The 16,880-nt window shown below is 38.8% G+C and overlaps 1 long non-coding RNA gene and 1 pseudogene across 2 annotated transcripts in view; both read right to left on the reverse strand.

Annotated features, from left to right (window-relative positions):
- LOC105980762 overlaps window positions 1-13,139 on the reverse strand; it is a 57,893-nt gene extending 44,754 nt beyond the window's left edge. Inside the window, exons 1-2 of one of the 2 annotated variants that reach the window (XR_001174763.1) lie at window positions 12,990-13,139; window positions 7,459-7,538 (exon numbers count right to left, since the gene is read on the reverse strand). This is a non-coding gene — a long non-coding RNA (uncharacterized LOC105980762). Of the gene's footprint in view, window positions 1-7,458; window positions 7,539-11,819; window positions 11,890-12,989 lie in introns of those variants that run through there. The other variant, XR_001174764.1, reaches the window with a different exon arrangement.
- LOC105980559 overlaps window positions 1-16,880 on the reverse strand; it is a 121,202-nt pseudogene that overhangs the window by 83,361 nt on the left and 20,961 nt on the right.

A 16,880-nucleotide genomic window follows, 5' to 3' on the forward strand; every position in this document is an offset into this window, starting at 1 on the left:
AGATACATAGGGATAGGAAAACTAATAATTAAATACAAATATATAAATAAAAAATCAGAGTGGAAGAAGAGCACAGAGAGCCAATTACAGATTTTAAAATGAGCAGAGAATTGGTGGCTCACATCTGTAGCTCAGGCTACACAAAAGACAGAACTTGAAGATCTTGGTTCCAAGGCAACCCAGGCAGAAAAGTCCATTGGAATTTGTGAGTGTGTAGCAGTCCTGGGTCTTGAACTCAGGGCTTGAAATAGAGATATTTTTCTTAAAGGTAGCACTCCACCACTTCCTCTCTTTTGGGGGTTAAATGGAGATGAGTCTCATGGACTTACCTGCCTGGGCTTTCAACCCCAATCCTCAGATTTCAGGTGCTGATATAGTACCTCTCAACTTCTTAGTTTCTATGAGATTCTTATCTTCTATGAACTGCCAAAAAGTAAAAGAAGCCAGAAGTTGAGCTGTGTGGTTCAAGCCATAGAGACTGCTTGCTTTGAGGGAAAACAACAAAAACCCTCATGCACAGTTGCCCTGTCCTGGTTTCGAACCCAGGAAGAGTGACCAGGCCCTGTGTTCAAGTGCTATGACCAGCAGCAGCAGCAACAACAACAAAAGAATGACTCAGGAACAGGGATTAGGCCCTGAATTCAAAACCTAGAAACAGCATCAAAAATAAAAGAAAAACAAATTCAAGAGACTGTGGCTAGGCACCTGAGTTCAAGCTCTAGAACCAACAACAACAACAACAAAAATGGTCCAAAAGCCAGAAGTTGAGCTGTGGCTCAAGCCTTGGCGTCTGCTAGCCTTGAGTAGAACAAAAGGAAAAAATATTCTGGGAGTGTGCTCATACCAACATATGCAATCTAGGACTAGGCACAGTACACACACACACACACACACACACACACACACACACACACAATAAAAGGAACAATAAAATGAAAAGAAGGCAAAAGAAGAGAGAAGCCAATGAAAGATTTTTAAGTAGTGGCTCATGCCTGTAATCCTAGCTACTGAGGAAGCTGAAATCTTAGGACTATGTTTCATAGTCAGCCTGGGCAGGAAAGTTCATGAGACTTGGTTTTCTGTGTGCCAGTCCGGGGGCTTGAACTTGTGGTGTTTTGCTCAAGACTAGAGCTGTACTACTTCATGGCTCTTGGTGGTTAATTGGAGATAAGAGTCTCATCAACTTTCCTTCCCAGACTGGCTTTGAACCACCATCTTCTGATTTCAGAGCCTGTGCAATGTCCCTATCTTCCCATGAGCCTCTTATCTCCTATGAATCACCAAAATTCTTTTGCAAAGCAAGATGTTGAGCTGTTTTTCAAGTTTTAGAGCCTGTAAGCCCTGATCAGGACAGGAAAGATTCCAGCATAGTGACCCTGCCCTGATTTCAGGTCTCGGAAGAGTGGCTACCCTCTGTGTTTCAGCCTTAGGACCAGCACTAAAAAAATAACTCAAGGACAAGGAACATTACATAAACAAAGCCGGCAATGAAATTGTGGCTCAAGCTGTTAGAACCTGCTAGCCCTGAGGAAAAAAAAAATGCTTCATTCACATTAACCCTACCGTGATTTTAAACCTTGGAAGAGTAGTCATGTCATGAATTTAAGCCCTAGCACCAAAAATGAAAAAAAATTAAAAAATAAATAAATAAAGCCAGAAGTTAATCTGTGGCTCAAGACATGGAAAGATAAATAAAAGAAAAAACCTCAGACACAGTGGCTCTGCCCTGTATTCTGCAAATGTGAAGGCCCTGTGTTCAAGCCCTAGGACCAGCACAAAAGAAAAATCAAAAGAAAAAAGAAAACAAAACAAAAGTTGAACTGTAGCTCAAATATGAGGCCTGCAACAACTAGGCAACAATGCCAAGTCCTGAGTTCAAGCCATAGGAGCAGCACACCTAAAATAAATGAATAAATACATACATGCATACATATATATATATATAAATACATACATGCATACACATATACATACATATATAGAGCCACAATTTGAGTTGTGTCTTGAGGTAGGAAGCCTGCTAGCCTTGAGAAAAAATTAGCAACAATGGCCAGGCCTTGAGTTCAAGCATTACAATCAGCTCCCAAAACAAAACAAAACAAAATGAAAACCTCAGAAAGAATACCTAGGCCTGAATAATAAGCTAGGTGACCTGAACTTTAAAAAAAGAAAAGAAAAAAGGAACAATAAAATAAGTGAAAAGGACAAAAATATTAAAGAGGCAAGTCAAGATTTTCAAAATATGGTTCACACCTATAATCCTACCTTCTGAGGTTGCTGAAATCTGAGCATTGTGGTTAGAATACAGCCTGGGCAGGGAAGTCCATGAGAATTCTTTTCATTTGTGCTATTCCTGGGCTTGAACTTGGGGAGTTTTGCTCAAGGGTAGAGCTCTATTGCTTCCTACTACTGCTGGTTGATTGATGAAAAATATCTAATGGATTTTCATGCCTAGGGTGGCTTTGAACCTTGGCTCTCAACTTTCAAGACTCTGTATAGTCATCTTGGCTTCCTATAGTATTCTTCCGTTTTTTGTATTTTTTGTCAGTTATGGGGCTTGAACTCAGGACCTGTGTGCTGTCCCTGAGCCTCTTGTACTCAAGGCTTGTGCTCTACCACTTGTGCTATAGCACAACTTCCAGGTTTTGAGTGGTAAATTGGACATAGGAGTCTTACAAGGACTTTTCTGCCTGGGCTGGCTTCAAACTGAGATCCTGAATAGCTAGGGCCATAGGACATTACCTCATTAATCACCAAAAAAGAAGAAGAAGATGAGCTATGGCTTAAGTTGTAAAGCTTGTATCCTAAAGTGGGGACTGCGGAGAGGGGTGACCTAACACCTCAAGAAGACTGGCAGGTCAAGCCCTAGGATTTTCATTAAAAAAAAAAAAACAAAGAAACAAAAACCAACCAAAAATGAAAAGGCAGAAGTTGTACTTTTGCTAAAGTTGTAGTGCCTGCTAACTTATGGGGGAAAAAAGTATGAGACTGGCCAGGCCACTTTGAAGCCCTAGGACTAGTACAAAGAACAAAAAAAAATGGCAAAAGGTGAGCTTTGGCTCAAATGGTAGAGACTACTGACTTTAAGCCAAAAACTCAGCAACACTCTCTGAGCCCTGAGTTTAAGCCCTAGGACCAGCACCAAAACCTAAGGAAAAATAAGCCAGGTGCCAGTGGTTCACACCTGTAATCCTAGCTACTCATACTCAGGAGGCTGAGATATGTGGATCACAGTTTGAAGCAAGGCAAGAAAGTCCAAGAAACTCTTATTTCCAACAAACTACTCAGAAAAAGCTGCAAGTGGCACTGTGGCTGAAGTGGTGGAGCATTAGCCTTGAGCAAAAAAAGCTCAGGGACAGTGCCCAGGCAGAAGAGTTCGAGCCCCAAGATCGGCAAAAAGAAACAAAGAAAAAAGAAAGTGGATAATTAAGCTGTGGTTCAAGGTGTGAACCCTGCTAGCCTGGAAGGAAAAAAGTAAAAAAAAATAAACAAAAATTTTTAAAAATCATACCCAGAACCACATGCTCCATTGCAATTTTGCCTACATCATTAGTATACAGACAATCAGGCCAATGTCTCTGCTATAGCCTACATTGCAATACCCAAAATTATTTGAAAACTGCTTTCCAAGAATTGCCACATGGGGACAACATGGGGAAATTATCAACTACATAGCAATTATTGACCTCAAAATATTTATTAATATGATTTTATATATATTTATATTGTAATAATACAGTACAGAGGGGTTGCAGTTCCATGAGCAGGGTAATGAGTACATTTCCTATTGAGCATTGTTACTGCTTTGTGTTTCCACTCCCATCACGTCCCTCCCCTCCTCGCAACTCCTTCCTCCCCCGCTTCCCCAAAATTGTAAAGTTCATTTTCAACATAGTGTCCTGTACATCTCATCGTCACAATGGGTTAACGTGCATCCCCATTTAAGCATTCCACTATACCCCTTCACTTCCCCAAATCACAAAAATGTATATACAAGATGCAGAACACCAGAATCACATACAGTGAAAACAGGGGTTATACCGTGGGAGAAGGACATACAAAAGACTCACATAGTACATTATAAGTACATTAAAAACAATAGCAAGAAAGAAAAAAACATTTGTGTCCCTATCTTGGGGTACATTTTGTTCAACATCATCACATATGGTCATATGTACATAGCCTTTGACCTTCTCTGCTTGTCCTAGACATATACTAGTCTTTGCAAACAAGGGAAACCATCGGACCTATGTTTCTTTGGGCCTGGCTTACTTCACTTAATACAATTTTTTCCAAATCTTTCCATTTCCTAAAAATTGGGGTGGTATCATTCTTTCTGATGGAGGCATAGAATTCCATTGCATATACATACCACATTTTCTTGATCCATTCATCTACTGAGGGACATTGGGGTTGGTTCCATATCTTAGCTATGAGGAATAAAGCTGCAATAAACATGGTTGTGCTGATATCTTTGGTATGACCTTCTCTGTGATCATTTGGGAAAATGCCCAAAAAAGGGATTGCTGGGTCATAGGGGAACTCTATGTGGAGTCTTTTTTTTTTTTTTTGGTCCAGTCGTGGGGCCTGAACTCTGGGCCTGGGCGCTGTCCCTCAGCTCTTCAGCTCAAGGCTAGCGCTCTACCACTTGAGCCACAGCACCACTTCCGGCTTTTTTCTTTTTGCTTATGTGGTGCTGAGGAATCGAACCCAGGGCCTCAGGCATGCAAGGCAAGCGCTCTACCACTAAGCCACCTTCCCAGCCCCTATGTGGAGTCTTTTGAGGAAGACTCCATACTGATTTCTAGAGTGGTTGAGCAAGTTTACACTCCCACCAACAACGCAGTAGGGTTCCCTTTTGGCTACATCCCCTCCAGCATGTTGTTACCAGATTTTTTTTATTGTGAAAATACCATATAGAGGGGTTACAATTACATAGGCAAGATAATGAGTACGTTTCTTATCAAGCACTGTTGCTTCCTTCTTTGTTAGGTGGAATCTCAACATTATCTTGATTTGCATTTCTTTTATGGCTAGAGAAGTTAGCAACCCCAAATAGCAAAAACAATCCTTAATAGAAAAAAACAGCGCTGGAGGAATATCAATTCCAAATTTCAAACTCTAGTACAAAGCCATAGTAATAAAAACAGCTTGGTACTGGCACAAGAACAAAGCTGAGGACCATTGGAATAGGATTGAAGACCCAGAAATGAACCCACAGATCTATAGCCACCTCATCTTTGACAAGGGAGCTAAAGAAATAGAATGGAAGCAAGACAGCCTTGTCAGTAAATGGTGCTGGCAAAATTGGTTAAACACTTGTAGAAAACTAAAGCTAGATCTGTATATGCCACCCTGTACCATAATCAACTCCAAATGGATCAAAGACCTCAAAATAAAAGCAGAAACCCTGAAAACCTTACAGAAAGGAATAGGAATACTCTAGGCCAAAATTTTCTTAATAAAGACCCAGAAACACAACAAATCAAAGAAAGATTAGACAAATGAGATTGCATGAAACTGTAGAGCTTCTGCAAGGCAAAGGACATAGCTAGAAAGATCAATAGAAAGCCCATGGATTGGGAGAAGATCTTCACTATCCATACAATGGACAAGGATCTCATATCTAAAATATACTTAGAACTCAAAAAACTAAACCCCCCAATAACAAATCCTCAAACAAACAACTGCCCGATGAAGAAGTGAGCTAAAAACATGATTTCTTTCATTCTTGTGATTTTTCTATGTCCTTCTCATCATTATTTCCCTAAATCTAGAAAATTACCTAGAATAAGGGTTAAGAGACATGTTTGCTTACTGAACATCTACATGTATATTTAGGATACTAGACTCGTTTCTATCAACACTGAGTATTATTTACAATGAGCCTCATACATTGTAAGAGGTCTATATAAATGATAACATATTTAATACTCAAGAACTCTGCATTTGCCAGGCTGCACTGACTCATACTTGTCATCTTTACTACTAAAGGGAAGGGGGTGCTTGTGTTGTTCAAAAATACTAATGTTATAAAGGTAAGGAAAAGCTGAGAAATTATTCTAGACTAAAAGAGATCAAGTATACACAACTACATATAATTCAAGATCATGTACTGGTATTAGTACTGGAGAAAAAAAGTGATAAAGAATACAATTGAAGCCAGGCGCTGGTGGCTCACGCCTGTAATCCTAGCTACTCAGGAGGCTGAGATCTAAGGATCGTGGTTCAAAGCCAGCCCGGGCAGGAGAAACCTGAGACTCCTATCTCCAATAAAACACCAGAAAACCGGAAGTGGCGCTGTAGCTCAAGTGGTAGAGCGCTTGCCTTGAGCTGAAGAGCTGAGGGACAGCGCCCAGGCCCAGAGTTCAAGCCCCATGACCGACAAAAAAAAAAAAAAAAAGAATACAATTGAATCCTTTGGCAAAACTGGAAAAAGACAAAAAATTAAGCAAAAGTATGGCATTGTGATTAATTTATTGAAGCTGATAACTATACTGTGGCTATGTAATAATTTATATCCTGAGGAGATCAAGATTAAAATATGTAGGAATAGAGGGCTATGATATATGCAAGTTAATCTCAAATATGCATGCACACAGGGAACACACATGGAAACACAAGTGATTAAGCAAATGAAGGAAAATGTGAACCATAGTGAATTTGCATAAAAACCACACAAATATCATTTATATTCTTTTTGAGACTTTTCCTGAATTTGACCATTTTGGGGGAGGGGTGGTCCAGTCATGGGGCATGAACTCTGGGCCTGGGCACTGTCCCTCAGCTCTTCAACTCAAGGCTAGCACTCTACCACTTGAGCCACAGCGCCACTTCTGGCTTTTTTTTTCTTTTTGCTTATGTGGTGCTGGGGAATTGAACCCAGGGCCTCATGCATGCAAGGCAAGCACTCTACCACTGAGCCACCTTCCCAGCCCTGAATTTGACCATTTTTAAACAATACTAGATTGAATAGTGAAGAGATACATTTGGACTGCAGAAGATGAGTTCCTGAGAAGTTGTGTGAGAAGGCTTCATGGAGAATGCAAGCATTAGGGGATAAGAATAAAAGATCAAGTGTTACATTCTTTACCCTAGGACTTAGGCGAGAACAGGACATGCTGACTTACACAGCCATCAGCTCCTTCTGTCCAGGAAGCATTGTGTGCCTGGTGCTTACTGGTTTATAGAATGTCTCAAGACTGGGATAAGTAGGCATAAAAGGAAAAAGCAACCCATAAACAGGCAACCGAATATATGTTTTATTAAATATTTTCCTGGATATAGAACCTCCTTACCCACTCTGATCTTGGACATGCATACAGCTCATGTCACCAACAAAGAGCAAAGCTTTGCCCTAGGGTGTTATTTCCATATGATAAATGGTCACTATCTCAGTTTTATCCATTAAAGTGTTACAAATAAATAAATCAAAATCACCAAGAAGTAATAACTTACTCTGGCAAGTTTGTCTGGTTTGCAGGAGATGTGCAGCTGGGAAAACAGCTCTGTTATCTCTTCAGAAAAATCTTCATCCCCTGAAAAAAAACCAAAGTCAGTCACACACGAAAAATATTCCAGCAAACTGCTGAGGATCACAAGAGAGGTGAAAAGGAAAAGGAGTGAAAGCAGCAGAAATATTCATAACAATTTATCTGAGCAAGGAATATGAACGCTTACAGAATCTTTTTGTGTATACTATGTCAATGGATGTTCTTAATGGGATTATAAGAGAAGTGGGCATTATCACACTTCAGTGATAAAGATAAGGAAGGCTGGAAGAGATCAAGGATTTCCTCAAGATCTCATAGCAAAGATTAGGAGTTAAACCTTGGCCCTCCACTCTCAATGCTCTTTGCATCACATTAAAGAATAATGCATGGAGAGTGTGAGGCAGATAGTGTATAAAGAAAATGGAATTCGGGCTGGGAATGTGGCTTAGCACTAGAGTGCTTGCCGAGCAAGCATGTGGCACAAGAGGCACAATGTGGCACAATGGCTTTATGTGTTTCCTAAGATAAGACTTCTAAAAGGCAGATTTTTTATCTATGTACTTATATCTTTGGATCATGAAAATAATTACCATCTTTTGGTTATGACTACTGTGCCACATACTGAATACAGTATTTCATTTAGTACTTATTTTAACAACCTGTAAGGTATTATAGGTGAGAGAACAGCTCAGTATCTAGGAACTTTTCAAGGTCACATGGCTTTAGTAAATGACAGATCTTCATTTTGACACCGTGGATAACTCCAAAGCCCTCATGGTTAGCTGCCCTCTCAATACTTCAGAACAACATTAACAATGTATGTTCAAAAAACTCTTTTTTCTTTTTTTGTGCCAGTCCAGGGGCATGAACTCAGGATCTGGGTACTGTCCCTGAGCTTCTTCAGTTCAAATCTAACTTTCTATCACTTCAACTACAGCCCACTTTGGGATTTTGGTAGTTAATTGGGGATCAGAGTCTCACAAGACTTTGCTGGTGAGCTGGCTTCAAACCCAGATCCTAGGATCTCAGCTTCCTGAGTAGCAAGGTTTACAGGCCTGAGACACTAGCACCTGGTCAGAAAACATTTTCTAATAAGGAGTTAAGCTTTTACATATACTGTCATTTATTAGTGTGATTTTAACAACTATCCAGTTTGACTTCTTAAAACACAATGCTAAAGACAATTAAACGAAAAAGAAAACATCCCAGTCTGCATAAAATCCACCCTTAAAGATTAAGGAAAGTCCCTCACTCAGCGATAGATGTTTACTCTCTCCATAGAAAAATTGAAGACTAGTTATTTTACAGTAGATTACAGAAGTGGCGCTGTAACTCAAGTGGTAGAGCACTCGCCTTGAGCTGAAGAGCTGAGGGACAGCACCCAGGCCCAGAGTTCAAGCCCCATGACCGACAAAAAAAAAGAAAAAAAAAATGAAGACTAGTTATTTTACAGTAGATTAGAAATTTAAAAAAAAAAAAGGAGGTTTAGAGGATATCAGTGGCAAGCACACTGACAGTTCAAAGAAGTAAAAGATCAACAGATCAGAGCCACCTTATAAAGCACTAACATTTGGAAAAATTTAATCTGGCAGCTCTCAAGCATGGTAGTCTCAGGACCTCTAAATACTCTTAAAATTTTGAGAGTCCCCAAAGAGCTAATTAAAAATGTAAGTAGAGCTAGGAACTGGTAGTCTCACCAGTAATCCTAGCTACTCACTCAGGAAACTGAGCTCTATGGTTTGCTGTTAAAAGCAAGCTGGAGCAGGAAAGTTGATGAGACTCTTATCTCCAATAAACTACTCAGAAAAAGGCAGAAGCAGCACCATGACTCAAGTGGTAGACTGCAACTCAGGATCAATACCTAGATACTGGCACAAAAATAAGTAAATTTAGTGAGGTGCTGGTGGCTCACACCTGTAATCCTAGCTACTCAGGAGGCTGAGATCTGAGGATCATGGTTCAAAGCCAGCCTAGGCAGGAAAGTCCATGAGACTCTTTTTTTTTTTAATTTTTTTTTCGTGAGACTCTTATCTCCAATAAACCACTAGAAAACTGGAGTGGTGCTGTGGCTCAAGTGGTAGAGTGCTAACCTTGAGCTGAAGAGCTCAGGGACAGTGCCCAAGCCCAAGGTTCAAGCACTACAACCAACGAAAAAATAAAGAAGTAAATAAAAATAAATAAATAAATTTTAAAAATAGGGAATACACACACACAAACACACACACACACACACACACACACACACATGAGAGAGAAACAGATATATTAAAAGTAGAACTCAGCCAATGAGCAATGCATCAAGCACTGAGTTCAAGTCCTAGTTTCACAACCCAAACAAAAGAAAAATTAGAACTGAAGTGCTTATGGTAGTTTGGTAAACTTAAGAAAAAAACACACTACTTGTTAATATACATTTATAGAAAAATAACTATATTTTCCAAAAAGATAAAATTTCAGAGGAACAATGCCACTGTTTTACATCTTTAATAAATCTTTATCATTTAGCCTAGTGAAAGACACTTGTATTCCCTTATCTGCTTTTACACTCAGTCTGTTGGGATATATTGTTTTAAGTATATGAAGAAAATCTACCTTACAAAATCACTTAGTTAGAAAGGGAAGAAGTATTTTAGTAGCATTATCAGATTATAAGTAAAGTTAATGCTTGCATATTCCTTAATACTACACTAAAACTAAACTAGTCATCTCTTAAAGTTTAGTTGTAATGAGATACAGAGCATTGAGCCTGAAGGTATACCATATGATTTTCTGCTTGAAAGTATTAAATTAAAATCCATTAGTCTTTTTTTTTGCCCATGCATGATTTGCTAACATCACACATTAAATGATGGGAAAATAATCATTCTGAGTTATATGAATCTTCCAAATGTTGACAAACTGTCCTGTAATAAATGAAGACAGCTGTGATTATCAACACAGATTTCATCAGCAGTCTAAAACTGCACTGGGAAACTATAAAGCTCAACAAAGCAATAAACATGTTCTACAAAATTAAAACTTAGTTTGAATGTTTATCATGACTCATACATAGTTGCTTTTCTTGACATAAAGGCTTATTTCATTCACTTTCAAGAAATGTTCACTAAACAGAATTCTAGTCTCTGTGACCACCTATACTTCAGAGTGAAAATGGCATTCCATGGCAAAGCAAGTAGTTAAAATGGCCAGGGCACTGGTGGCACACACCTGTAACCTAGCAATTCAGGAGGCTGAGATCTAAGAATTGTGGTTTGAAGCCAGCCCAGGCAGGAAAGTCTGTGAGACTCTTATCTCCAATAAACTGCTCAGAAAAAGCCAGAAGTGGTGCAGTGCTTCAAGTGGTAAGCACTACCCATGAGCAAAAAAAGCTTAGGGCAATGCCCAATCCCTGAGTTCAAGTCCTATGACCAGACCCCCCAAAAAAGGAAAGACAAAACTGAATTCATCGGATTCCACTTTCTTAAAATAGCTAATTAGCAAAGAACATGTGTTAGAAATATTTCTAATTAAATTTTAAGATTTCTAATTAAACCCTTAAGATTTGTTTGTCCAGGAATTACATTTTGTATAAACTGCCAAATTACCTAATTACTTAACAATGAGCAGCATCAACATTCATATTTCCTAAGAGATTCAGGCTTTAAATTGAGGAGGGTGGGGAAGGGGAAGACTATCAGTCACATTTTAGGTACTACCACCTTTTCTGCCTCAATTCAAGATGGGATTAAGGGTCCCACAAGTCAAGAGGCACAGATGAAATATCCACAGATATAAAGAAATGTCAGACAAACTGAGGACAAACTCTGACAAGAGCACTCTTTAACTGTAAACAGTGGCAGGGGTATATGAACAATATCAGTCTAGGGGATGCTAAGAGGAGTCTGGCAGGAAAAAAAAGACATAGGCAAGAGGCTGACATGTCTGAACACCTAGACAGGGGGAAAGTTGCAAAAAGGATTCTACATGAAAATTTTCACTGCAAAAGGGAGTGAAAAACAGGGCACTGGTGGCTTACGCCTGTCATACTAGCTACTTAGGAGGCTGAGATCTGAGGATCAGCCAGTCTAGAAAGAAAACTCCATGAAACTTTTACCTCTAGTCACAAAAAATGTTGGAAGTAGAAGTGTGGCTCAACTCATATAGCCCTAACTTTAAGCACACACACACACACACACACACACACACACACACACACACACACACACACACACACACACACACACACACACAGTAAACTGGAGTAATTTATTTCAAAGGCAAAACACTACATATAAATACAAATAAATACATATAAATTCCCACTCAGATACTGAATTGTCATATTACCATTTTTCTCTTCTTCCTCTTCCTCACAAATTCTGCTAGGAAAACGCTTCTTTGAGTAGTTCTAATTCAAGTATGATGGCCTCTAATTCTTCTCTACTGGAGAATTAAGGACAGATTTCACCTGAATGAAGATAATAAAATATTGTGGAAATAATAAAAAAAATCTTAGAGGGAGAAAAAAACTGAACAGCTCACTGCCAACACAGCTCTGTGTGTGCATGCATGCACATGTGTGAGTGAGTGAGTGTGTGTGTGTGTATGTGTGTGTGTGTGTGTGTGTGTGTGTGTGTGTGTGTGTTGGTCCTAGGTGTTGAACTCAGGGCCTGGGTGCTATCCCTGAGGCACTTTGTGCTCAAGGTTAGTGCTCAATCACTTGAGCTACAGCGCCACTTCCAGCTTTCTGAGTGATTTATCAGAGATAACCTGCTTGGCCTGGCTTTCAGCTAACCTTAGATCTCAGCCTCCTGAGCTAGGATTAGAGCCAGAGCTATTTTTTAATAAGTATAACACAATAAGGTAGATATTATAGGAAGGTAGAAATTGACTCTGCATTTCTAAAAGTAATATAGGCCAGAGATAACTGAAAATCATCAGTGCTTAAGCATGGCTTAGAAGCCTGGGCAGGAAAAGCCATGAAACTCTTATCTCCAATAAAACACCAGAAAAAATACCAGAAATAGTGCTGGGGGTCAAGTGGTAGAGCACTCGCCTTGAGCTGAAGAGCTGAGGGAGAGCGCACAGGCCCAGAGTTCAAGTCCCACAACTGACAAAAAAACGAAAATGGCTTAGATTATAAGAGCAGATTAACTAACAGGAAATTATATACAAATTAGTAGCTGTTAACATGCTTTTTGACAGCTAAAACCCATGACACTGAAGAAAAAAACAGAAAATGAAAGACTAAGGTGAAAGAAAAAGATATGCAGTGTTAAGACCTCTTCATTATTCTGTTCTTTTTCTATAATTTTAAAGAAATAACATTTGACTTACTCAATATTTTTTCTAACAATTAAACATTAAGGGATATTTTTCTTTTGTTATAACATTTACAGAGACCTACGCCTTCTTCGGAGATACATTTCATCTTCAAAATATAAAAAGAGAAAAGAAACCATGCAATGTTTCTTGTTTGAAGACTCTCTTCAGCTGGGAGTTTGGGATTGGAATTACCATTTTTTTACTTTCTTGGGAAATCATCTCCAGAGCTTCTAGATGTGAAGGCCTTGAAGTTCATCAAAGAGTAGACCATAATGAGTTTTCTTATTTGTTTCCATGGCTACCTCATTGGAGGTTCTTAGCTCTTCTTTCTTTGCCTCTTATAGAACCTAAAAAGAGATGGAAACAAAGATGCAGCAAATAGTAAGAGCTCAAGGGTAAGTTTTAAGAGTGGAGAGAAGCAAAGCTGAGACAAGCTCCAGTATAGAGTGCTGTCCTTCATTCTTGTTATGGCAAATCAAACTCACTAAGGATCAGGAGCTACATGGAAAAAAAGAAACAAACATAACTTATTGCTAGACATCATCACCCAAGGAGCCACATTCATTTCCAAAAGTGATTTCATAACATAATAAGTAATCTTCATAGTGCTCAGGATTTTACACTGCACTGACAGAGGCTACTAGAGAAAGAAAAGAGCTGGCCTTTTGTCTAAGCCTTAGAGCTCTCACTGCACATCCAACCCATAAATAAAAGCCTTAATTTTATAAAGCATTGAAAATCTATACAAGGAAACACTAACCAAGTTCCAAGGTAACAAAAGCAAAAATTCAAATTAAAAAAAACAAGCAAACAGAAAAGAGCAATCAAATCAGTAAAGGTAACAGTACCTGAGACAGTATAGAATTCCAGTTCATCAGACCCTTGGTCATTTTAAATCCAGGATACCCTTCTGCTATTATATCCATTGTCTTCTTCCTAATGAATTCTAAGACCTCTAAACTCCCACTAATAATGCTCTTTCCCTAGAAATCAACATACTATGTCATTACTACAATACTGGGAAAAGGCATTTGCATATTTTGTAGGTTATTTTTGTGCCAGTCCAGGGATTTAAACTCAGGGCCTAGGTGATGTCCCTGAGCTTTATGTGCTCAAGGATAGTACTCTACCACTTGATCCATAGCTCCACTTCCTGCTTTGTTTGCAGGAAGAGAAGAGTCTTATAGAGTTTCCTACCTGTGCTGGCTTTGAACCACAATCCCCAGATCTCAACTTCCAGAGGAGCTAGGTTTACAAGCATAAGCCACTTATATATTTCAATTATTTAAGAGTGGCCTACAATACCAAGCACTGGGAAGAATGTGGAACATCAGAAGAAATACACAGCACATGTGGAAACATAGTAGGTTTACCACTTTGGAAAACTACAGGCCAGTATCTACTATAGCTACATATGTGCAGTGGTAGAAGACATATACAGGCCTGGGAATGTGGCTTAGTGGTAGAGTGTTTGCCTAGCATGCATGAAACCCTGGGTTAGATTCCTCAGTACCACAGACACAGAAATGGTGCTGTGGCTCATGTGGTAGAGTGTTAGCCTTGAGCAAAAGAAGCTCAGGGTCAATGTTTAGGCCCTGAATTCAAGCCCCAGGACTGGCAAAAAAGACATAAACAAAAATATTCAGAGCAGCAGTATTTGTAATAGCTATAACATGGAAACTATTTCAATCTTACCAACTGTGGAGTAAAAAAAATATGATATAGTGACAAAATAGAATACCACATCCAAAATGCAATATGGTCAAATTATACAAAAACATGTGAAAGACACTAGATACAAAATATACTATACACATGTAAAGTATAAAAGCAGACAGAATTAATCTAAGATAAAGTTAGGACTATAGTCATCTTCCTTGAAGAAGGGGCACAGTATCTATTAAAGAGTCTGCACAAGTTCACATTATGAAAATTCATTGTTTTAATTTTCTGTATGAAAATTAAGAAATATAGTATTACTTCAAAAAGCTAAAGTATAACCATATATACTTTAACCAATACTCCACAGATAAGGCATGAGTATTGTAGTCTCAAGAAAAAGCCTATGATCGGATCTAAAAATGAACAAGCTATTTCTGCTTTCTAGTTGGCATGATATGATTAATCTGCTTTCCCATGTCCTCCTTGCCATTATGAACTAACCTTTCTGAAACCATAGATCAAAATTAAAATTGCTCCCTGTAGATATATATAGAGATAGATAGATAGATAGATAGATAGATAGATAGATAGATAGATAGATAGATAGATAGATAGATAGATAGGCAGGCAGAAGAAAGGGCTAAAGATGTGGCTCAAGAGCTAAATAAACTAAGGTTAAAAAAGCCAGGCAGTGATGGACTGGTGAGTCATGCCTATAATCCTAGCTTCTCAGCTACTCTAGAGCCTGAGATCTGAAAAGCCAGCCAGGCAGGATAGTCCACGAGATTCTAATCTCCAATAAACTTTTCAAAAAAATCAGGAAATAGTGCTGTGGCTCAAGTAAGTGGTGGAGCACTAGCCTTGAGTACAAAAAGGGTCAGGGACAGCATTCAAGTCCTGAGTTCAAGCCTCAGGACTGGCAAAAGAAAAAAAAAGTATTGATCTACACATAGTAAACTGGCATGAAGGAACTCCCTCAAGTAAGAAAAATATTCTTCTATCTCAGTGAGTCAAATAACTACAGGAAATATTCTGTATCTGTATTTCACAATATACTGTGATTATATAGTATAAACATAACTTATTTCTCAACACAAAGTCATACTGCAAAAAAAAAAGTTTTACTGTTGGTAAATTGTAGCTCAACTTTGTCCTAGAAGACTATGCTGATTATTAATAAGGGAATCAATAGACATTACAAAGATGAGTATGTTTCAAAAATAATCAGTTCTGTTTTCCTTTAAAAATCTTATACTAGATCAACTACTACATCAGGTAATTTAACTTTTTTATATCAAACACTCTATTATGGAGAGAATTTTTGCTTTCAAATACTATAAATAAGCTGATATTATACTTGCATTCCTACACAGAAACTAGAAAACCAGACAAAATAGAAGGAACTATTTTTAGACAATGGACAAAAAGTTCTAAACCCCAGCACACAGAGGAGAACCTTAAGAGAACAGAACAATCACAGGCAATATAAGTCAGTCAGAAAACTTCAGAGGATGAAGCTATACAAGTAAAATATTCCAAGAATCTACAGATGGGCCCTTCTGTCTTTATCTGTATAATACACTGTTCAAGCACTTGGTAATGCCACACAGTGTGGAGAAGAACTGGCGTAAGTAGTATACAACAGAATTCACAGAGCTCAAGCTAGGCTGAAACATCTGGTTTCTAAACAACCAAAGTAAACAGACTTCATTGAACATCTAAGGACTAAGAGTGAATTCAGAAGAATCAGGGCTCAGCAGTAAAGATAAACTAGTTCTTAAGATTGAAGGCTACACTAGACTCACTCTAAACAAGGCTAAAGGATGGGGTGACATTGTCTAAAAAGAACTGTACTCTTAGCCTGGTGCATGTGGCTCATGCCTGTAATTCTAGTTACTCAGGAGGCTGAGATCTGAGGATCATGGTTCAAAGCCAGCCTGCGCAGGAAAGTTGGTGAGACTCTTATCTCAAATAAGCCACCAGAAAAACTGAAAGAAGAGCTCAAGTAGTAGAGTGCTAACCTTGAGCTGAAAAGCTGAGGGAAAGAGCCCAGGTCCAGAGTTCAAGCCCCACAACTGTCCAAAAAAAAGGAAGAAATGTACTCTAACTGACTTATGTAACTGTAGCCCTTATCTTTCTAAGTTGAAAAACATTTTGAAGTATGAATTTGAACTATATATACCACAACTAACTGCTAACAAAGGGAAAGCAGAACTGGGCCACTGGTGGCACACACCTATGGTCCTAGCTACTCAGGGGGCTGAGATCTAAAGAACACAATGGAAAGCCAGGCAGGGCAGAAAAGTCTGTGAGATTTTGGGGTTTTTTTCCTGTCGGTCATGGGGTTTGAACTCTGGGCTTGGGTGCTGTCCTTCAGCTCTTCAGCTCAAGGTGAGCACTCTACCACTTGAGCCACAGCAC

This window comes from Dipodomys ordii, unplaced genomic scaffold (genome assembly GCF_000151885.1).
Source record: "Dipodomys ordii isolate 6190 unplaced genomic scaffold, Dord_2.0 Scaffold10, whole genome shotgun sequence".
Lineage (NCBI taxonomy): Eukaryota > Metazoa > Chordata > Mammalia > Rodentia > Heteromyidae > Dipodomys > Dipodomys ordii.